Genomic DNA, 23,426 nt, shown 5'->3' on the forward strand with positions numbered 1-23,426 from the left:
AAGGATCCAAGGCTTTGAGCATCAATGGATAGGAGGGCCCAAGGAAGTTAAATCCAGGCCTAAGCGGCTAAATCAAGCTGTCCCTAACCATGTGCTTGTGTCATGAAGGTCCAAGTGAAAAGCTTGAGACTGAGTGGTTAAAGTCGTGATCCAAAAGAGTGTGCTTAAGAGCTCTGGACACCACTAACTGGGGACTCTAGCAAAGCTGAGTCACAATCTGAAAAGGTTCACCCAGTCATGTGTCTGTGGCATTTGTGTATCCGGTGGTAATACTGGAAGACAAAGTGCTTAGGGCCACAGCCAAGACTCATAAGTAACTGTGTTCAAGAATCAACATGCTTAACTAGGAAAGTCAATAACACTATCTGAAATTCTAAGTTCCTAGAGAAGCCAATCACTCTAAACTTCAAAGGAAAAAGTGAGATGCCAAAACTGTTCAGAAGCAAAAAGCTACAAGTCCCGCTCATCTAATTAAATTAATATTCATTGATATTCTGGAATTTATAGTATATTCTCTTCTTTTATCCTATTTGATTTTCAGTTGCTTGGGGACAAGCAACAATTTAAGTTTGGTGTTGTGATGAGCGGATAATTTATACGCTTTTTGGCATTGTTTTTATATAGTTTTTAGTAAGTTTAAGCTACTTTTAGGGATGTTTTCATTAGTTTTTATGTTAAATTCACATTTCTGGACTTTACTATAAGTTTGTGTGTTTTTCTGTGATTTCAGGTAAATTCTGACTGAAATTGAGGGATTTGAGCAAAACTCTGAAGAAGGCTAAAAAAAGGACTGCTGATGCTGTTGGAATCTGACCTCCCTGCACTCGAAATGGATTTTCTGGAGCTACAGAACTCCAACTGGCGCGCTCTCAACGGCGTTGGAAATTAGACATCCAGGGCTTTCCAGCAATATATAATAGTCCATACTTTATTCGAAGAATGACGACGTAACTTGGCGTTGAACGCCAAGTACACGCTGCTGTCTGGAGTTAAACGCCAGAAAAACGTCATTATCCGGAGCTGAACGCCCAAAACACGTCATAACCTGAAGTTTGACGCCAAGAAATGCCTTAGCTCGTGGAATGATCAAGCTCAGCCCAAGCATACACCAAGTGGGCCCCGGAAGTGGATTTATGCATCAATTACTTACTCATGTAAACCCTAGTAGCTAGTCTCAGTTTTGTTTTATTCTTCATCCTAAGAGATCATTGATCACGTTAGGGAGGCTGGCCATTCGGCCATGCCTGAACCTCTCTTACTTATGTATTTTCAACGGTGGAGTTTCTGCACACCATAGATTAAGGGTGTGGAGCTCTGCTGTACCTCAAGTATCAATGCAATTCTATTATCTTTTATTCAAATCTCTCTTATTCTTATTCCAAGATATTCATTCGTACCCAAGAACATGATGAATGTTATGAGTCAGATTACCCTCATTATCATTCTCACTTATGAACGCGCGTGATTGACAACCACTTCCGTTCTACATGAAACAGAGATTGCATGCGTATCTCTTAGATTCCCCAACAGAATCTTCGTGGTATAAGCTAGATAGATGGCGGCATTTATGAGGATCCGGAAAGTCTCACCTTGTCTGTGGTATTCCGAGTAGGATCCTGGGAATCCGGAAAGTCTAACCTTGTCTGTGGTATTCCGAGTAGGATTCCGGTAATGAATGACTGTGACGTGCTTCAAACTTGTAACCTGCTGGGCGTTAGTGACAGACGCAAAAGAGGGATTCTATTCCAGTAGGGGAGGGAACCAACCGGTGATTAGCCGTACTGTGACAGAGTGCGTGAGCATTAGTTTTCACTGCGAGGATGGGATGTAGCCATCAGCCATGGGTGATGCCTCCAGACGATTAGCCGTGCGACTGACAACCGCATAGGATCATTTTCCCGAGAGGATGAAAGTAGCCACAGTTGATGGTGAACCCCTATACAAAGCTTGCCATGGAAAGGAGTAAGAAGGATTGAGTAGAAGCAGTAGGAGATCAGGCGTTCTTGAGCCATACAGCATCTCCATCCTCTTATCTGAAATTCTCACCAATGAATCTGCATAAGTATTCTATCCCTTTTATTATTGCTTTTTATTTATTATTTATTCCAATAATCACAATTCCCCTTTAATCTGCCTAACTGAGATTTACAAGGTGACCATAGCTTGCTTCATACCAACAATCTCTGTGGGATCGACCCTTACTCGCGTAAGGTTTATTACTTGGACGACCCAGTACACTTGCTGGTTAGTTGAACGGAGTTGTGTCCACTCGTGCCAAAAATCCTAAGTTCCACAATTCTACAGTAAATGCAATTCAAAGAATAGTGATCACAATTTCGTCCACCACCCAGCCAGAGCCAGAGTCGACCGGTGTACCTCTCCCTGAGCCTGAGGATTAGCATCAGGGACGATGCTTGATCTTAAGTGTGGGGAGGTTGCCGTTGGCACCATTAGAGGACGGTGAACATTTTGGCGTATTTCCTAGTTATATCTTCCTAGTTATCTTATGCTTCACATTGTTGTATATATTGGTTGTTTTGGTTTATTTTGGATACTTTTACCTTAGTTGTTGCATATTTTCTCATTTTGCATTATTATTTTTTGGATGTTGGATTTCATACTTTAGTAGGGATTTTTCTCATATAGTTATCCTCTTAGTTTGTGATTGTGATTTGAAGTCATTGTGTGGAATTGTCAAGACCTAGTTAACCCTTTTTGCATATACACTTGTTTTGATTGAGAAAGAAAAGAGTGAACTACGGAATTTTTTTTCGGAATTCTTCAATCACAACAATGCTTAGTCAAAATGATAAAATTTTTCCAAGGAACCCATCTAAAGAGCACAACCCAATTGATTGAAAATTTTTTTGAAACTTGCTTGAATTCATACTTTGTGAAGTGATGAGCGGATAATTTATACGCTTTTTGGCTTTTTTAGGTAGTTTTTAGTAGGATCTAGCTACTTTTGGGGATGTTTTCATTCATTTTTATGCTAAAATTTACATTTCTGGACTTTACTATGAGTTTGTATATTTTTCTATAATTTTAGGTATTTTCTGGATGAAATTGAGGGACCTGAGCAAAACTCTGATAAGAAGGCTGACAAAGGACTGCTGATGCTGTTGGATTCTGACCTCCCTGCACTTGAAATGGATTTTCTGGAGCTACACAACTCCAAATGGCGCACTCTCAACAGCGTTGGAAATTAGACATCCAGAGCTTTCCAGAAATATATAATAGTCCATACTTTATTTGAGATTAGATGATGCAAACTGGCACTCAACGCGAGTTCCATGCTGCATTCTGGAGTCAAACGCCAGAAACACGTCACGAACCAGAGTTGAATGCCAAAAACATGTTACAACTTGGCGTTCAACTCCAAGAGAAGCCTATGCATGTGTAAAAGTCAAGCTCAGCCCAAGCACACACCAAGTGGGCCCTGGAAGTGGATTTCTGCATTAATTACTTATTTCTGTAAACCCTAGTAACTAATCTAGTATAAATAGGACATTTTACTATTGTGTTAGATGTCTTTTGATTGATCTTTAATCAGTGTATACAATTTTAGACCTTCATGGGGCTGGCCATTCGGCCATGCCTGGACCACTATCACTTATGTATTTTCAACAGTGGAGTTTCTACACACCATAGATTAAGGGTGTGGAGCTCTGCTGTACCTCAAGTTTTAATGCAATTACTACTATTTTCTATTCAATTCAGTTTATTCCTGTTCTAATATATTTGTTGCACTTCAACATGATGAATGTGATGATCCGTGACACTCATCATCATTCTCACCTATGAACGCGTGACTGACAACTACTTCCGTTCTACCTTAGACCGGGCACATATCTCTTGGATTCCTTAATCAGAATCTTCGTGGTATAAGCTAGAATTGATGGCAGCATTCATGGGAATCCAGAAAGTCTAAACCTTGTCTGTGATATTCTGAGTAGGGTTCAGGGATTGAATGACTGTGACGAGCTTCAAACTCGCGATTGTTGGGCATGATGACAAACGCAAAAGAATCAATGGATTCTATTCCGACATGATCGAGAACCGACAGATGATTAGCTGTGCTGTGACAGAGCATTTGGACCATTTTCACTGAGAGGATGGGATGTAGCCATTGACAACAGTGATGCCCTACATACAGCTTGCCATGAAAAGGAGTATGAAGGATTGAAGGAAGGCAGTAGGAAAGCAGAGATCCAACAGGGACAAAGCATCTCCATACACTTATCTGAAATTTTCACCAATGATCTACACAAGTATTTCTATCTTTATTTTCTGTTTATTTATTATTATTATTCGAAAACTCCATAACCAATTATTATCCGCCTAACTGAGATTTACAAGATGACCATAGCTTACTTCAACAATCTCCGTGGGATCGACCCTTACTCACGTAAGGTTTATTACTTGGATGATCCAGTGCACTTGCTGGTTAGTTGTGCGAGGTTGTGAAGAAAGTGTTGAGTTAGTAGATGCACATACCAAGTTGAATGCCATTGTTAAAGATCACAATTTCGTGCACCAAGTTTTTGGCGCCATTGCCGAGGATTGTTCGAGTTTGGACAACTGACGGTTCATCTTGTTGCTCAGATTATGTAATTTTCTTTTCAAAAAGTTTTCAAAAATTTTTTCAAAATATTTTCCTTGTTTTCGTTTTTCAAAAAAATAATTTTCGAAAAAAAATAATAATAAAAATCCGAAAAAATTAGAAAATCATAAAAAACCAAAAATATTTTGTATTTCTTGTTTGAGTCTAGTGTCAATTTTTAAGTTTGGTGTCAATTGCATGTTTTAAAAAAAATTTTATGCAATTTTCGAAAATTCATCCATGGTGTTCTTCATGATCTTCAAGTTGTTCTTGGTAAGTCTTCTTGAAAAATTTGAAAAGCCAATAGCCCTTAAAACCAAAATGCAAGGGTAAAAAGGATCCAAGGCTTTGAGCATCAATGGATAGGAGGGCCCAAGGAAATAAAATCCAGGTATAAGCGGCTAAATTAAGCTGTCCCTAACCATGTGCTTGTGGCATGCAGATCCAAGTGAAAAGCTTAAGACTGAGTGGTTAAAATCGTGATCCAAAGCAAAAAGAGTGTGCTTAAGATCTCTGGACACCTCTAACTGGGGACTCTAACAAAGCTAGTCACAATCTGAAAAGGTTCATCCAGTCATGTGTCTGTGGCATTTATGTATCCGGTGGTAATACTGGAAAACAAAGTGCTTAGGGCCACAACCAAGACTCATAAAAGTATCTACGTTCAAGAATCAACATACTTAACTAGGAGAATCAATAACACTATCTGAAATTCTAAGTTCCTATAGATGCCAATCATTCTAAACTTCAAGGGATAAAGTGAGATGCCAAAACTGTTCAGAAGCAAAAAGCTACAAGTCCCGCTCATTTAATTAGAACTAATATTCATTGATATTCTGAGATTTATAGTATGTTCTCTTCTTTTTATCCTATTTGATTTTTAGTTGCTTGGGGACAAGCAACAATTTAAGTTTGGTGTTGTGATGAGCGGATAATTTATACGCTTTTTGGCATTTTTTAGGTAGATTTTAGTAGGATCTAGCTACTTTTAGGGATGTTTTCATTAGTTTTTATGCTAAAATTCACATTTCTGGACTTTACTTTGAGTTTGTGTGTTTTTCTGTGATTTCAGGTATTTTCTAGCTGAAATTGAGGGACCTGAGCAAAACTCTGATAAGAAGGCTAACAAAGGACTACTAATGCTGTTGGATTCTGACCTCCATGCACTCGAAATAGATTTTCTGGAGTTACAGAACTCCATATGGCGTGCTCTCAACGGCGTTGGAAAGTAGACATTCAGGGCTTTCCAGCAATATATAGTAGTCTATACTTTATTTGAGATTAGATGACGCAAACTGGCGCTCAACGCCAGTTTTATGCTGCATTTTGGAGTCAAACGCCAGAAACACGACACGAACCAGAGTTGAATGCCAAAAACACGTTACAACTTGGCATTCAACTCCAAGAGAAGCCTCTGCACGTGTAAAGCTCAAGCTCAGCCCAAGCACACACCAAGTGGGCCCTGGAAGTGGATTTCTGCATTATTTATTTATTTCTGTAAACCCTAGTAACTAGTCTAGTATAAATAGGACATTTTACTATTGTATTAGACGTCTGATTGATCTTTAATAAGTGTATGCGATTTTAGACCTTCATGGGGGCTGGCCATTCGGCCATGCCTAGACCACTATCACTTATGTATTTTCAACAGTGGAGTTTCTACACACCATAGATTAAGGGTGTGGAGCTCTGCTGTACCTCAAGTTTTAATGCAATTACTACTATTTTCTATTCAATTCAGTTTATTCCTGTTCTAAGATATTTGTTGCACTTCAACATGATGAATGTGATGATCCGTGACACTCATCATCATTCTCACCCATGAATGCGTGACTGACAACCACCTCCGTTCTACCTTAGACCGGGCGCATATCTCTTGGATTCCTTAATCAGAATCTTCGTGGTATAAGCTAGAATTGATGGCGGCATTCATGAGAATCCAGAAAGTCTAAACCTTGTCTGTGATATTCTGAGTAGGGTTTAGGATTGAATGACTGTGACGAGCTTCATACTCGCGATTGTTGGCGTGATAACAAACGCAAAAGAATCAATGGATTCTATTCTGACATGATCGAGAACCGATAGATGATTAGCCGTGCTGTGACAGAGCATTTGGACCATTTTCACTAAGAGGATGGGATGTAGCCATTGACAACGGTGATGCCCTACATACAGCTTGCCATGAAAAGGAGTATGAAGGATTGAAGGAAGGTAGTAGGAAAGCAGAGATCCAACAGGGACAAAGCATCTCCATACACTTATCTGAAATTCTCACCAATGATCTACATAAGTATTTCTATCTTTATTTTCTATTTATTTATTATTATTATTCGAAATTCCATAACCAATTATTATCCGCCTAACTGATATTTACAAGATGACCATAGCTTGCTTCATACCAACAATCTCCGTGGGATCGACCCTTACTCACGTAAGGTTTATTACTTGGACAACCCAGTGCACTTGCTGGTTAGTTGTGTGAGGTTGTGAAGAAAGTGCTGAGTTAGTAGATGCGCATACCAAGTTGAATGCCATTGTTAGAGATCACAATTTCGTGCACCATGAAGCATGTATTGAGCTAAGAACACAAGCTTGTGAGACTTGAGCCTATTGATGTGGTTACATTTTATAACCACCTATTTTCCCTTCTTGTGTGCAATTGTTCTCTTTCTATGAGTGTGATCCTTGATTTGCCCAATTCTATATGTCCAATTGCTCCTTGTATTCATGCATTTATATGATTGAGGCCATTATTTCATTAGCTCACTTAACCAAAAAGCCTACTTTTTATCATCCATTGCAACCAAGTTTGAGCCTACGGTTAACCCAATTATTCTTCATTTTAGCACATTACAAGCCCTAAAGCAGAAAACAATAAAAGTCCCTTGTTTGGATCTTTGATTGGCTTAGGCTATTGAGAGTGTCTATTATTCAAATTTGGGGAGATTTGGGAACATTGGTTGGGATAAAAGGGATGTTTTGTATTTTTATATTTGGGAATTGGGTGTATGCTCATGTATTGATTAAGTGTAAGACCTTATGCATTGATATTCTTGAAAGAAGAAAAAAAATATGATGAGAAAAATAAAAGAAAAGAAAAAAATTTATATGGAAAAGAAAAGAAAAGCAAAATATAGAAAAAGTATATATAGAAAAAGAAAGAAAAGAAATGAAAATAATAAAAAGGGGACAAAATGCCCCAAAGTAAAGTTCAAATAAAATCGATGCATATATGTGGTAATCAAAAGAAAATGAATGAGTATGCAAAAAGGTGAGGAATGGGTAGTTAGATTAGCACTTAATTGTATAGGTTATTATATAGGTTAGGTGGGAAAGTTTAAGCTAATCAAAAATTCAATTCCTAGTCCACTAGCCATATATGATCCTACCTTGACCCAAGCCCCATTACAACCTATGAAAGACCTCATGATGAATGTATGCATGCATGGATTAAGTGTTGATTGTTAGAAGAAGAACAGATCTTGGAAAAACATGATTAGAAGAGAATTGAGTGAATTAACCCTTAACTACTTAAGTGAATAGAGCGGATACACATCTGGTGAGGGTTCAAAAGTTCAATTACATGTGTTCACCCATATTATCTATATTCTTGCAAGCTTGAATTTCTTTTGATAATTCAATAAGTTTTGGTTTGGACTTGGTTCCTATTGCTCTAGCTCTTGTGCTTACACATGTTTTCTTGGAAAGTTGAATTATGTTGACCAAGCATTTGCATTCACTTTAAGTAATTGCATTTAGATAGGGCTCATATGGTTTAGTTACATCAAATAAAGATCATATCCCTTGTTTCCTTCTTATTTTAGCATGAGGACATGCTAAGGTTTAAGTGTGGGGAGGCTGATAAACCCCATTTTTAGGGTTTATCTTGTGTTGAATTTAGAGTATTTTGCTAACCTTTTCTCACATTTAGCCAATGAATTAGCATGATTTTGTGATCTCTCCCTTATTTGTACTTAATTATAAAAACATGCTTTCTAGGCCTTTAATTTGATAATTTTAATTCTCTCTTGTTTCCATAAGGTGCCTTGATGTGTTTGCTAGTAATCTCAGGCTGAAATAGGCTAGGCATGGATCAAAGGAGCAAGGAAGGAAGCATGCAAGTAGAGAGAAGCACAAAAAGCCAAAGAATTGATCTCGGCCAAGGACGCGCACGTGCACAAGGCGCTCGCGCGCACCTCGTGAATCGGCCAGGGATGCGTACGCGTACCGTGCGCGTACGCGTCACAGTCCGCACATGATTTCATTAAAGCAACTCATGCCTGGCGAGTTTGGAGGGTTTTTGGACCCATTTTGGCGCTGGAATTCTGGTAGAGAAGGATTAAAAAGACCAACGATTGAAGGGGAAAGCATCTTTCATTCATTGTATCTTACACACTCATTAGGATTAGGATTAGTTAGTTTTAGAGGGAGAAGCTCTCACTTCTCTCTAGGATTAGGAATTAGGGTTAGACTAGGATCTCATAGTTCTAGGTTTAATTCAAGTCTACTTCTACTTCCACCTTCAATTGGTGATTGCTACACTTTGGTTCTTCTTTCTATCCCTACTCTCTTGTTGTAATTTCTCTTTTTTTGTTTCTAGGTTTTGTAATTGAGATACTCTTGTTCTCTTAGTTTTCTTTTAATGATGCAATTTGAGGTAATTCATGATAATTGTGATTTCCTTGATTGTTTTTGTTAATTCTTTGCATTCAAATGTTGTTAGAATTCATTCTTGTTGTGATTTACTATACTTTTCTTTTGTACCTTCCAAGTGTTTGATGAAATGCTTGGAAGGATATTAGAGTAGGATTTTATGTTTTTGACTTGGGAAGGTAACTTAGGATTTCTTGAGTTACTAATATCCAAGTGATTGATAGTTGATAGCCATTGACTCTAGCCTTCATTAATTCAATTAGTGGAAAGCTAGGATTTATGAACTTGGATTGATATAACGCACTTGACTTTCCTTTGCTACTTGATTAAAGGATGACTAAGTGGGATTAATCCTTGCAACTACCATAATTGTGGCTAGTGATAATGATAGAGACCCTTGACAACCAAACCTTGCCAAGACCATTTTATTAATAGAATTTCATTACCATTTACTATTAATGTTTCTCATTCAAAACCCCAAAATAAACAAGTCCATAACCAATAACAAGAACACTACCCTACAAGTCCTTTGAGAGACGACCCGAGGTTTAAATACTTCGGTTTATAGATTTTAGGGATTTGTACTTGTGACAAACAAATTTTTGTATGAGAGGGTTATTGTTGGTTTAGAGACTATACTTTACAACAAGAATTCATTGGTGAAATTCTAAACCGTCAAAAATCCACTCATCATGGGCCTCATTGTTTCAGTTTCTCTTGCTGGCTCAGGAGACAAAATGGAAATGTCTCCTCCATTCTGATGAGACAAAACTGAACTGGCACATTCTTCATTTTGGGTAGACTTGGGATTTTCTTTGCTTGTTCCAGCTTCTTCACAATCTGAATCATTATCTATCACAATACTGGAAATTAAATTAGAATCATAAAAAGTAATATGTATAGATTCCTCTATAGTTCTATAATCTTTGAGGTAAATTCTATAGGCTTTGCTAGTAGTGGAATATCCAACAAACATGCCCTCATATGATTTTGGATCAAATTTGCCAAGATTTTCTTTGTTCTGAAGCACAAAATACTTGCATCCAAAAACATGGGAATACTTAAGATTTGGAGGGGTTCCTTTCCATAGCTCATAAGGAGTTTTCTTTAACCCTTTTCTAATAATGGTCCTATTCAAAATATAACATGCTGTATTTACAGCTTCAGCCCATAGAAACTTTGGAACCTTATTCTTATATTACATAGCCCTAGTCATCTCTTGAAGGCTTCTATTCCTTTTTTCAACAACTCCATTTTGTTGAGGTGTTCTAGGGCATGAAAAATTATGAGTAATTCCAAAGTCATTACAGAATTTTTCAAAGTCTTGGTTTTCAAAATTTTTTCCGTGATCACTTCTCAAATGGGCCACTTTTAAATCTTTTTCATTTTGAATTTTCTTTCAAAGAGTTGAGAAAGCATGGAAAGCATCATTTTTATGAGCAATAAAAAGTATCCAACCAAATCTAGAGTAATCATCTACCACTACTAAACCATAGTGTTTACCTCCTAGACTTTGAGTTCTTGTTGGACCAAAAAGATCAATGTGTAACATCTCCAATGGCCTTTTGGTTGAAATTCCATCTTTTGGTTTAAAAGAGGATTTAACTTGTTTGCCTAATTGACAAGCCTCACAAATAAGATCATTATCAAATTTGACTTTAGGAATTCCTCTAACTAGATTTTTCTTTACTAGCTTAGAAATTTGGTACATGCTAGCATGACCCAACTTTCTATGCCATAGCCATTTTTCAGATTCAATAGAGGTAAAACATGTTACATTTTGTTCTTTCAAGTCCTCAAGAGTTAATCCATACACATTGTTGCATCTTTTAGTTTCAAATAAAATATCCCCAGTTTTTTCACAAACAACCAAACACACAAATTTTCTAAAAACAACTTCAAAACCTAAATCATATAATTGGCTTACACTAAGTAAGTTATGTTTCAAACCATTTACAAGAAGAACATCATTTATACAAGATGAAAAGCTTTTACCAACTTTATCAACGGCCACTATCTTTCCTTTACCATCATCACCGAAAGTGACAAGTCTTCCATCATATTCATCAAGCTTTATGAAGAAGGTTGTCTTTCCGGTCATGTGCCTAGAGCATCCGCTGTCCATGTACCACATATTTTCCTTCCATTTAGATGCTAGACACACCTACAAAACAAGCTCAAGTGACCTTAGGTATCCAAAATTTCTTGGATCCTTTCACGTTAAACCATCTCCTATGACCCAAGCCATTGTAATTAAAAACAACTTTGTAAACTTTGTCACCAATCATTCTTTCACCAAAAAAATATTGAATGGAAAAGTGTCCATTTCGGTTGCATAGTCTACAAAATACTTGGAGTTGCTGATTTGTTAAAGTAGGTGGGATCTTAAAACCTTGTGTCATTAGAAGATGAAGCACTATTTTCAAAAGAAAGTTTATCAGATTTGTAAAACCCCAAACCAGCTTTATCAAAGAGTGATTTTTGACTAGCCAATATTTGATTTAAATTTTCAGAACTTTGAGTAAACTTGACTAAGTCATTTTCAAGATTTTTAATCTTTTTCAGCAACTCTTCATTCTCCTTAAAACAATTTACATATGCAATAATAGAATGGTCACTTTCACAACTTCTAAGTTGGGCTTTTAACTGCTTATTTTCTTCAACAAGATCACAAGCAGTTTCGGCCTCCCTTAGCTTTTCCTTGAGAAAACCATTTTCAGTTTTAAGAATGATAATTTGTTGTTCAAGATCTTGGTTATCAAGTAGAAAACATCTTATTTTTCCAGAAAGGTGGTCTATCATAAGATGAAGATCTTCAGTGTTAGGGTTGTGAAAGACTACCTAATCTATGTGATCTGCCATGAGACAAGTTTGTGACTTGGTATCTGATTCTTCATCATCGTCTGAGTCATTTTCCAAGTCCTCCCATAAAGCCATCAGTCCCTTCTTCTTTCCTCCTTTTGGCTTCTCCTCCTTCTTCAACTTGGGACAATCAAATTTGAAATGCCCCATTTTCTTGCAGTTGTAACAAGCTACTTTGCTTAGGTCTTTCTTCATTTTCCTTGAGCTACTGCCTTTGCCTTTCCCTTTGAACTTTACTATTTTCTAAATTTTTTGGCAAACAACACAAACTCATTTTCAGAGGAATTATCACTGGATTCATCATCCAGGGGGTTAGTTACAGAAGAAAAAGCAATTCTTTTCTTTTTTGAATCTTTTTTCAAATAAGTATTTTTTCAAAAGCAAGAAGATTTCCTCTCAAATCATCACATGTCATGGAATCAAGGCTACTACTCTCAGAAATAATTAAAGCTTTTGTTTCCCACTCTTTAGTGAGATATCTCAACACTCTTCTCACAAGCACAGAATCAGAATATGTTATTCCCATAGCATCCAAGACAACAATGATGGTGTTGAACCATTCAAACAGTTCATCAATAGATTCTCCTTCCTTCATTGCAAACATTTCATACTCTCTGTTCAACATGTCTATCCGAGTCTTCTTTACAATGGTGGTTCTTTCATGAGTGATTTGCAGTTTGTCCCAGATTTTCTTTGCCATTGTGCATCATGATACCGTCGGTATTCCTCGAAGCTGGTAACACAGTTGAGTAGATTTACAGCCTTGGCATTTAGTTCCACCTTCTTTCTATCTTCCTCGGTCCAGCTTGCTTCTGGTTTAAGAGTGACTACTCCTTCAGCACTTGTGTTAGTTGGAAATTGAGGACCCTCTAGGATGATCTTCCAGAGTCTGTAGTCTACTGCTTGCACAAAGATTTTCATTCTCTCCTTCCAATAGGTATAGGTTTTCCTATTGAAAAAAGGCAGTCTGTTGCTTGACTGTCCTTCTGTAAGGTTGTAGGACACCAGATTTGAGCCACTGCTTTCTGTCATCTGGATCTTTTCTCCAAGCTGCAAAGCTTGATCTCTTTGAGACCAAGCTCTGATACCAATTGATGGTTTTCAGTGGCTAAGAGAAGGGGGTTGAATCTTAGCCCCTTTTTTTTGCTCAGTAACACTTGCTGGTCTTTGAAATAACTTCAGAAGACTTTTTTATTTTTGTCTCGTCCCTAGCCATGCGACTTTTATTTTTGTCTCGTCACTTGGCACGAGATATTTTTCAGTTTTAGCTCCTGTGCAGTAGAAAAGAGAGAAAAATTACACCCAGATATATCCTGGTTCAGCTGCTAAGTGCAGTGCAGCCTATATCCAGTCTCCATCACAACAATGATGGAATTTCACTATAATCTTCTTGATTACAGACTGTAAAGTGCTAACCCAACTTACAAGGGGATTTCCACAGAAACATGAAATACAACACAGATGTACAAAGGAACTCTAAGGACATCTATGGCTTTTTCTTTTAATTTTGCACTCTCTGCCTTTTTCCGCTCTATGGCTTTTTCATACAAACCTCACTATTTTCCTTTTTCCATGAGATTCAAGACATGACAAAATTAAACAGAAAAATACAAAACAGAATACATTGAAAGAGCAGAGAAATCTATTAGCTCAAGTAGCTTTGAGAACTATGTGCCTTGTACTCTCACACTTTCTCCTTGCTCCAAACCGTGGCTGTTCTCTCTTTTTATAGAAGAGGGAAGCCTCCACATTTGAAGCCAAAAACCAAGCCAACTTCATCTTCTCCAAGAATAAAACCGGTTCGGCTAGAGAGAGAGAAGAGATAACCCATGCAAAACCCAACATGCAATTACCTCTAGTCCTTCCTTGGTCATCAATCTACATCAATCCGAGCGCTCCATCCTTGGCTTGCTCTCCAAGATGAATTTCTGGCCCTTGATGCTTTATGATGATGATAGCTTCACCTACTTCACTTTTGCTTCCTCTCTCACGTAGCCACCCTAGCTACCTTCTATGATGAGTGAACCTAAAAGCAGAGACAAGCCAACCCTCCAAGGATCTTCTCCTTGCTGGCCGAATCTCCTTCAACCATTTTTGGTATGGAGAAGCCAAGATCTCATCACCATATCTTATCACAAGTGATAAGAATCTCAGCCACTATATTTTTATGTTTTCTTGCCATCAGCTCAATGGTCTTGATGCATGTAGCTCCTTCTTTCTTTTGGTAGATCAACTTAGCTTCCATAATTTCCTCTGTGATATGACCGAAGAAAAGAAAGAGATGAGAGAAAAGATAGAGCTAGAAGAAAAGTAATTAAATGAATCAAATTAATTGAAATGGGATTGCTTTTACTTCCCTTGTAAATTAGCGTGCAGCATTGATGTCTTCAATCAAATCAATGATACTTTCTCTCTCATAGTTCCCATGCATGTATTAACTCTTCTCAATAAAATTTTGAGTTCCATTACATGATTAAAGAAGAGATCCGTTGGAAGTAATGGAACTTTTCTTTCTTTGTTTAGTGGATTCGGACCATGCATTGGTCTAATTAGCAAAGATTGTAATTGGGCTTATAGTGATAATAGTTCAATCTAGCCCAAATAATCACAAATTACTTCAGCCATATAATATAGGAAACATTAATCAAGGCTGATTGGTTTTAAGCATATTGGGCTTGCAATAATTTTTCTTTTCTGTTTGGCCGAATAATAAAACCTGCATCACAAAATTATTAATTAACATATGTTAAATGAAAATCAAATTAATAATTTTGTAATTAATTATTTCAATAATGTTTGATCATCATCAAAATAAATTTGAGTTTTCTAAACTTATCAATGTTGAAATGTTTTCTGGTTTTTGTTTTTTTTCAATTAATTTTTTATTCAGTGTGGAATTTAGGGCAGATTTGAGTTCATAACTTCAGATGCAGAGTTCTTGTTTTGAGTTCTTCTACTTTTCAAATTTTTTTATTTTGTTAATTATATGGATTAATCATTTTGTAATTCTAAATTTTACCGAATATAAATTTGATAAAAGTTCAATTTTGGGACTCTGGTTTTTAAATTTTTCTATATTGAATTTCGCTATATAAGTTCAATTGTGCTCTATTGAATTCTGCTATATTGAATTTTGGTGAATTAACTGTATGAAATGCTGAATTTAATTATATTGAATGTTGTATGAATTGTATGAATTGATATAATCGTTTAGATTCTGAATTGTTGTTATTCTGAATTTTACTATAGTTTTATCACTTCATTTCCGTATCATCTGAATTTATCAAGTTGGAATTTTATCTAATTTTGGTGCATTTTATGTGCTTGATTTTTGTTATATTGTGTTGGTGGTGAAAGTATCTGAAAGTGATGCTTCTGAACCTGCCAGGAGGATGTCCCTCATGCATCTCCACCTGAAGATTGTAGAGAGAATGGTGAATGTGAATATGAGAATGGAATGGCTCTTGATAAACTGCGCAACATAGCAGAGGAGCAGGTCAAGAGCAATGAAGAATGCAACAGGGCAGGGGAGTCAATGAGTAATGCAGATGGAAAAGTTCACAGGGAACTGAAGCCTCTAAGAGCTCTAGAGGTTATAGATTGTTTTTAAGTTTGTGTTCCATTTACATAATTCATTTGGTATAGGCATCATCGTTGTACATTTAATAGCTATTGGATAATTTTCTCATCAATGCATTATGGAACTCGTGTTGTGTTTAATGTGTTTATATACTAAATTTTTAATAATTTTGTTTAATATTTAATTAAACCGGTTGAACCCAGTTAAACCTGTGAACCAATCACATCACCAGTTCATTGACCGGTTCGGTTCTCGCAACTTTGGATGGAGAGAATCAACCATCCTTCATTTCCAACAACCGCCAGGGAAGGAATAACTGCGACACCGTTCTGCAGTGGACGCAGTTCTACGTATCCAACAGCAGCGATGGCTGGTGCGCGTAAATTAATAATGGCGCCAAAGACTTTGTGCTCTCAAATGTGAATCACACTTTGTCACAACTCCGCACAACTAACCAGCAAGTGCACTGGGTCGTCCAAGTAATACCTTACGTGAGTAAGGGTCGATCCCACGGAGATTGTTGGTATGAAGCAAGCTATGGTCATCTTGTAAATCTTAGTCAGGAAGATTATAATGGTTATAATGGTTTTCGAATATAAAACTAATTAATGCATAAAATAGAGATAGCGATACTTATGTAATTCATTAGTGGGAATTTCAGATAAGTGTATGAAGACGCTGTGTTCCTTCTGAATCTCTGCTTTCCTACTGCTTCATCCAGTCATTCTTACTCCTTTCCATGGCAAGCTGTATGTTGAGTTTCACCGTTGTCAATGGCTACCTCCCGTCCTCTCAGTGAAAATGGTCCAAATGCTCTGTCATAGCACGGCTAATCATCTGTCGGTTCTTGATCATGTCGGAATAGAATCCAATGATTTTTTTGCGTCTGTCACTACGCCCAACACTCGCGAGTTTGAAGCTCGTCACAGTCATTCAATCCCTGAATCCTACTCGGAATACCACAGACAAGGTTTAGACTTTTCGGATTCTCAAGAATGCTGCCAATGGATTCTAGCTTATACCACGAAGATCCTGGTTAAGGAATCCAAGAGATATTCACTCTAGCTTTTGCTTGTAGAACGGAAGTGGTTGTCAGGTGGTGCGCGAAATTGTGAACTATACTTTTTCACAACTCTCATAATCCCCGGTAATGGCTCCAAAAACTTGGTGCGCTCAATACCATGGCATTACACAACTTCGCACAACTAACCAGCAAGTGCACTGGGTCGTCCAAGTAATAAACCTTACGTGAGTAAGGGTCGATCCCACGGAGATTGTTAGTATTGAAGCAAGCTATGGTCATCTTGTAAATCTTAGTCAGGCAAACTCAAATGATAATGATGATGAACGAAAATAACACAAAGGTAAAGATAGAGATACTTATGTAATTCATTGGTAGGAACTTCAGATAAGCGCATGAAGATGCCTTCCCTTCCGTCTCTCTGCTTTCCTACTGCCTTCATCCAATCCTTCCTACTCCTTTCCATGGCAAGCTCGTGTAGGGTTTCACTGTTGTCAGCAGCTACCTCCCATCCTCGCAGTGAAAGCTAATGCACACACTCTGTCACAGTGCTGCCAATCACCGGTGTGGTTCCCTCCCCTACCGGAATAGAATCCAGTGATTCTTTTGCGTCTGTCACTAACGCCCAGTAGGTTACAGGTTTGAAGCACGTCACAGTCATTCAGTCATTGAATCCTACTCAGAATACCATAGACAAGGTTAGACCTTCCGGATTCTCTTGAATGCTGCCATCAGTTCTTGCCTATACCACGAAGACTCTGACCTCACGGAATGGCTGGCTCGTTTGTCAGGCGAGCACTCGGTTGTCAGGCGATCAACCATGCATCGTGCAATCAGGAATCCAAGAGATATTCACCAAGCCTCAAATGCTTGTAGAACAAGAGTGGTTGTCAGTCACTTTGTTCATGGGTGAGAATGGTGATGGGCGTCAATCATCACCTCTATCAAGTTGAAGAACAAGTGATATCTTGGAATAAGAACAAGCGGAATTGAATTGAAGAACAATAGTAATTGCATTAATACTCGAGGTACAGCAGAGCTCCACACCTTAATCTATGGTGTGTAGAAACTCCACCGTTGAAAATACATAAGCATAAGGTCTAGGCATGGCCGAATGGCCAGCCTCCCAATGATCTAAGATCAAAAGTGATCAAAAGATATATAGATCCAAAGACCCAAAGATCCAAAGATCCAAAGATTCAAAGATCCAAAGATTCAAAGATCCAAAGATCCAAAGATTCAAAGATTTCTAATACATAGCAAAAGGTCCTACTTATAAGAAACTAGTAGCCTAAGGTGTACAGAAATGAGTAAATGACATAAAAATCCTCTTCCGGGCCCACTTGGTGTGTGCTTGGGCTGAGCAATGAAGCAAATTTCGTGTAGAGACTCTTCTTGGAGTTAAACGCCAGCTTTGGTGCCAGTTTGGGCGTTTAACTCCCATTTGGGTGCCAGTTCCAGCGTTTAACGCTGGGATTTCTAGAGGTGACTTTCAACGCCGGTTTGGGCCATCAAATCTTGGGCAAAGTATGGACTATCATATATTGCTGGAAAGCCCAGGATGTCTACTTTCCAACGCCGTTGAGAGCGCGCCAATTTGGCTTCTGTAGCTCCAGAAAATCCACTTCGAGTGCAGGGAGGTCAGAATCCAACAGCATCTGCAGTCCTTTTTGGTCTCTGAATCAGATTTTTGCTCAGGTCCCTCAATTTCAGCCAGAAAATACCTGAAATCACAGAAAAACACACAAACTCATAGTAAAGTCCAGAAAAGTGAATTTTAACTAAAAACTAATAAAAATATACTAAAAACTAACTATATCATACTAAAAACATACTAAAAACAATGCCAAAAAGTATACAAATTATCCGCTCATCACAACACCAAACTTAAATTGTTGCTTGTCCTCAAGCAACTGAAAATCAAATAAGATAAAAAGAAGAGAATATGCAATGAATTCCAAAAACATCTGTGAAGATCAGTATTAATTAGATGAGCGGGGTTTTTAACCTTTTGCCTCTGAACAGTTTTGGCATCTCAATCTATCCTTTGAAATTTAGAATGATTGGCTTCTTTAGGAACTCAGAGTCCAGATAGTGTTAATGATTCTCTTAGTAAAGTATGATGATTCTTGAACATAGCTATTTATTGAGTCTTGGCTGTGGCCCAAAGCACTCTGTCTTCCAGTATTACCACCGGATACATACATGCCACAGACACATAATTGGGTGAACCTTTTCAGATTGTGACTCAGCTTTGCTAATGTCCCCAATTAGAGGTGTCCAGGGTTCTTAAGCACACTCTTATTTGCCTTGGATCACAACTCTTATTTCTCTATTTTTTTCGTTTTCTTTTTCTCTTTTTTTTTTCGGTTTTTTTTTTTTTTGAATAGCTTTTTCTTGCTTCAAGAATCATTTTTATGATTTTTCAGATCCTCAGTAACATGTCTCCTTTTTCATCATTCTTTCAAGAGCCAACATTCATGAACCACAAATTCATGATACATATGCACTGTTTACACATACATTCAGAGAACAAAAATATTACCACCACATCAAAATAATTAAACTATTATAAAATTCAAAATTCATGCAATTCTTTCTTTTATCAATTAGGCGCGTTTTTATTGAAGAAAGGTGATGGATTCATAGGACATTCATAACTTTAAGGCATAGACACTAAGACACTAATGATCACAAGACACAAACATGGATAAACATAAGCATAAAATTCGAAAAACAGAAGAACAAATAACAAGGAAATCAAAGAACGGGTCCACCTTAGTGATGGCGGCTCTTTCTTGCTCTTGAAGATCCTATGGAGTGCTTGAGCTCCTCAATATCTCTTCCTTGTCTTTGTTGCTCCTCCCTCATGATTCTTTGATCTTCTCTAATCTCATGAAGGATGATGGAGTGTTCTTGGTGCTCCACCCTTAGTTGTCCCATGTTGGAACTCAATTCTCCTAGGGAGGTGTTTAGTTGCTCCCAATAGTTTTGTGGAGGAAAATTCATCCCTTGAGGAATTTCAGGGATCTCATGATGAGTGGGATCTCTTGTGTACTCCATCCTTTTCTTGGTGATGGGTTTGTCCTTGGGGATGTCACCCTCTATGTCAACTCCAACTGAATAACAGAGGTGACAAATGAGATGAGGGAAGGCTAACCTTGCCAAGGTGGAGGTCTTGTCCGCCACCTTATAGAGTTCTTGGGCTATAACCTCATGAACCTCTATTTCTTCTCCAATCATGATGCTATGGATCATGATAGCCCGGTCTATGGTAACTTCGGACCGGTTGCTAGTGGGGATGATTGAGCGTTGTATGAACTCTAACCATCCTCTAGCCACGGGCTTGAGGTCATGCCTTCTCAATTGGACCGGCTTTCCTCTTGAATCTTGCTTCCATTGTGCGCCCTCTTCACATATGACTGTGAGGACGTGGTCCAACCTTTGATCAAAGTTGACCCTTCTAGTGTAAGGATGTTCATCTCCTTGCATCATAGGCAAGTTGAACGCCACCCTCACACTTTTCGGACTAAAATCCAAGTATTTCCCCCGTACCATAGTAAGATAATTCTTTGGATTCGGGTTCACACTTTGGTCATGGTTCTTGGTGATCCATGCATTGGCATAGAACTCTTGAACCATCAAGATTCCGACTTGTTGAATGGGGTTGGTAAGAACTTCCCAACCTCTTCTTCGGATCTCATGGCGGATCTCCGGATATTCACCCTTTTTGAGTGAAAAAGGGACCTCGGGGATCACCTTCTTCAAGGCCACAACTTCATAGAAGTGGACTTGATGCACCTTTGAGAGGAATCTATCCATCTCCCATGACTCGGAGGTGGAAGCCTTTGCCTTCCCTTTCCTCTTTCTAGAGGTTTCTCCGGCCTTGGATGCCATAATGGTTATGGAAAAACGAAAAAGAAACGCTTTTACCACACCAAACTTAAAATGTTTGCTCGTCCTCGAGCAAAGGAAGAAAGAAGAGAGTAAAAGAAGAAGAAATGAGGAAGAGGGAGATGGTGGTGTGTTCGGCCAAAGAGGGGGAGAAGTGGTGTTTAGGTTGTGTGAAAATGAAGGGTTGATGTGAGTGGTGAAGAGAAGGGTAGGATTTGATAGGTGAGGGGTTTTTGGGGAAGAGGTGTTGAGGTGATTGGTGAATGGGGGAAGAAGAGAGAGAGTGATGGTAGGGTCCTGTGGGGTCCACAGATCCTGTAGTGTCAAGGAAAAGGCATCCTTGCACCAAATGGCATCAAAATCCACGTTTTGAGCCATTTCTGGCGTTAAACGCCGGGCTGGTGCCCATTCCTGGCGTTTAACGCCAGGTTCTTGCCCTTTACTGGCGTTTAACGCCAGTCTGGTGCCCCTTTCTGGCGTTAAACGCCCAGATGGGTGCCAGACTGGGCGTTAAACGCCCAACTGCTAGGCTGACTGGCGTTTAAACGCCAGCAGCATCTTCCTCCAGGGTGTGCTGTTTTTCTTCCTGTTTTTCATTCTGTTTTTGCTTTTTTCATTGTTTTTGTGACTTCTTATGATCATCAACCTACAAAAAAGATAAAATAACAAAAGAAAATAATTAATTATAAAACATTGGGTTGCCTCCCAACAAGCGCTTCTTTAATGTCATTAGCTTGACAGAGGACTCTCATGGAGCCTCAGAAGTGCTCAGAACCGTGTTGGACCCTCCCAACACCAAACTTAGAGTTTGAATGTGGGGGTTCAACACCAAACTTAGAGTTTGGTTGTGGCCTCCCAACACCAAACTTAGAGTTTGACTGTGGGGGCTCAGTTTGGCTCTGTTTTGAGAGAAGCTCTTCATGCTTCCTCTCCATGAAGACAGAGGGATATCCTTGGGCCTTAAACACCAAGGATTCTTCATTCACTTGAATGATCAACTCTCCTCTATCAACATCAATCACAGCCTTTGCTGTGGCTAGGAAGGGTCTGCCAAGGATGATGGATTCATCCATGCATTTCCCAGTCTCTAGGACTATGAAATCAGTAGGAATGTAATGGTCTTCAACTTTAACCAGAACATCCTCTACAAGTCCATAGGCTTGTTTTCTTGAGTTATCTGCCATCTCTAGTGAGATTTTTGCAGCTTGCACCTCAAAGATCCCTAATTTCTCCATTACAGAGAGGGGCATGAGGTTCACACTTGACCCTAAGTCACACAAGGCCTTCGTGAAGGTCATGGTGCCTATGGTACAAGGTATAGAAAACTTCCCAGGATCCTTCCTCTTTTGAGGCAATTGCTGCCTAGACAAGTTATCCAGTTCTTTGGTGAGCAGAGGGGGTTCATCCTCCCAAGTCTCATTTCCAAATAACTTGTCATTCAGCTTCATGATTGCTCCAAGGTATTTAGCAAGTTGCTCTTCAGTGACATACTCATCCTCTTCAGAGGAAGAATACTCATCAGAGCTTATGAATGGCAGAAGTAAGTCCAATGGGATCTCTATGGTCTCAGTTTGAGCCTCAGATTCCCAAGGTTCCTTATTGGGGAACTCAGTGGAGGTCAGTGGACGTCCATTGAGGGCTTCCTCAGTGGCGTTCACTGCCTCTTCTTCCTCCCAGAATTCGGCCATATTGATGGCCTTGCATTCCCCTTTTGGATTTTCTTCAGTATTGCTTGGGAGAGTGCTTGGAGGAAGTTCAGTAATTTTCTTGCTCAGCTGACCCACTTGTCCTTCCAAATTCCTAATGGAAGATCTAGTTTCAGTCATGAAACTTTGAGTGGTTTTGATTAGATCAGAGACCATAGTTGCTAAGTCAGAGGTATTCTGCTTAGAACTCTCTGTCTGTTGCTGAGAAGATGATGGGAAAGGCTTGCTATTGCTAAACCTGTTTCTCCCACCATTATTGTTATTGAAACCTTGTTGAGGTCTCTGTTGATCCTTCCATGAAAGATTTGGATGATTCCTCCATGAAGGGTTGTAGGTGTTTCCATAGGGTTCTCCCATGTAATTCACCTCTTCTATTGAAGGGTTCTCAGGATCATAAGCTTCTTCCTCAGATGAAGCTTCCTTAGTACTGCTTGGTGCATTTTGCATTCCAGACAGACTTTGAGAAATCATATTGACTTGTTGGGTCAATATTTTGTTCTGAGCCAGTATGGCATTCAGAGTGTCAATCTCAAGAACTCCTTTCTTCTGACTAGTCCCATTGTTCACAGGATTTCTTTCAGAAGTGTACATGAATTGGTTATTTGCAACCATTTCAATCAGTTCTTGAGCTTCAGTAGGCGTCTTCTTCAGATGAAGAGATCCTCCAGAAGAGCTATCCAAAGACATCTTGGACAGTTCAGAGAGACCATCATAGAAAATACCTATGATGCTCCATTCAGAAAGCATATCAGTGGGACACTTTCTGATCAATTGTTTGTATCTTTCCCAAGCTTCATAGAGGGATTCTCCTTCCTTCTGTCTGAAGGTTTGGACTTCCACTCTAAGCTTACTCAATTTTTGAGGTGGAAAGAACTTTGCCAAGAAGGCATTGACTAGCTTTTCCCAAGAGTCCAGGCTTTCTTTAGGTTGAGAATCCAACCATGTTCTAGCTCTGTCTCTTACAGCAAAAGGGAATAGCATCAGTCTGTAGACCTCAGGGTCAACCCCATTAGTCTTGACTGTGTCACAGATTTGCAAGAACTCAGCTAAAAACTGATGAGGATCTTCCATTGGAAGTCCATGGAACTTGCAATTCTGTTGCATTAG

At 38.7% G+C, this 23,426-nt stretch overlaps 1 non-coding gene across 1 annotated transcript; it reads left to right on the plus strand.

Moving 5' to 3' along the window:
• Nucleotides 1–23,060: 23,060 nt before the first annotated feature.
• LOC112718924 (small nucleolar RNA R71) lies at nt 23,061–23,168 on the plus strand. The gene has a single exon (XR_003161250.1). It is a non-coding gene; the product is annotated as a small nucleolar RNA R71 (small nucleolar RNA).
• Nucleotides 23,169–23,426: the final 258 nt, after the last annotated feature.

This window comes from Arachis hypogaea, chromosome 10 (genome assembly GCF_003086295.3).
Source record: "Arachis hypogaea cultivar Tifrunner chromosome 10, arahy.Tifrunner.gnm2.J5K5, whole genome shotgun sequence".
Taxonomy (NCBI): Eukaryota; Viridiplantae; Streptophyta; class Magnoliopsida; order Fabales; family Fabaceae; genus Arachis; species Arachis hypogaea.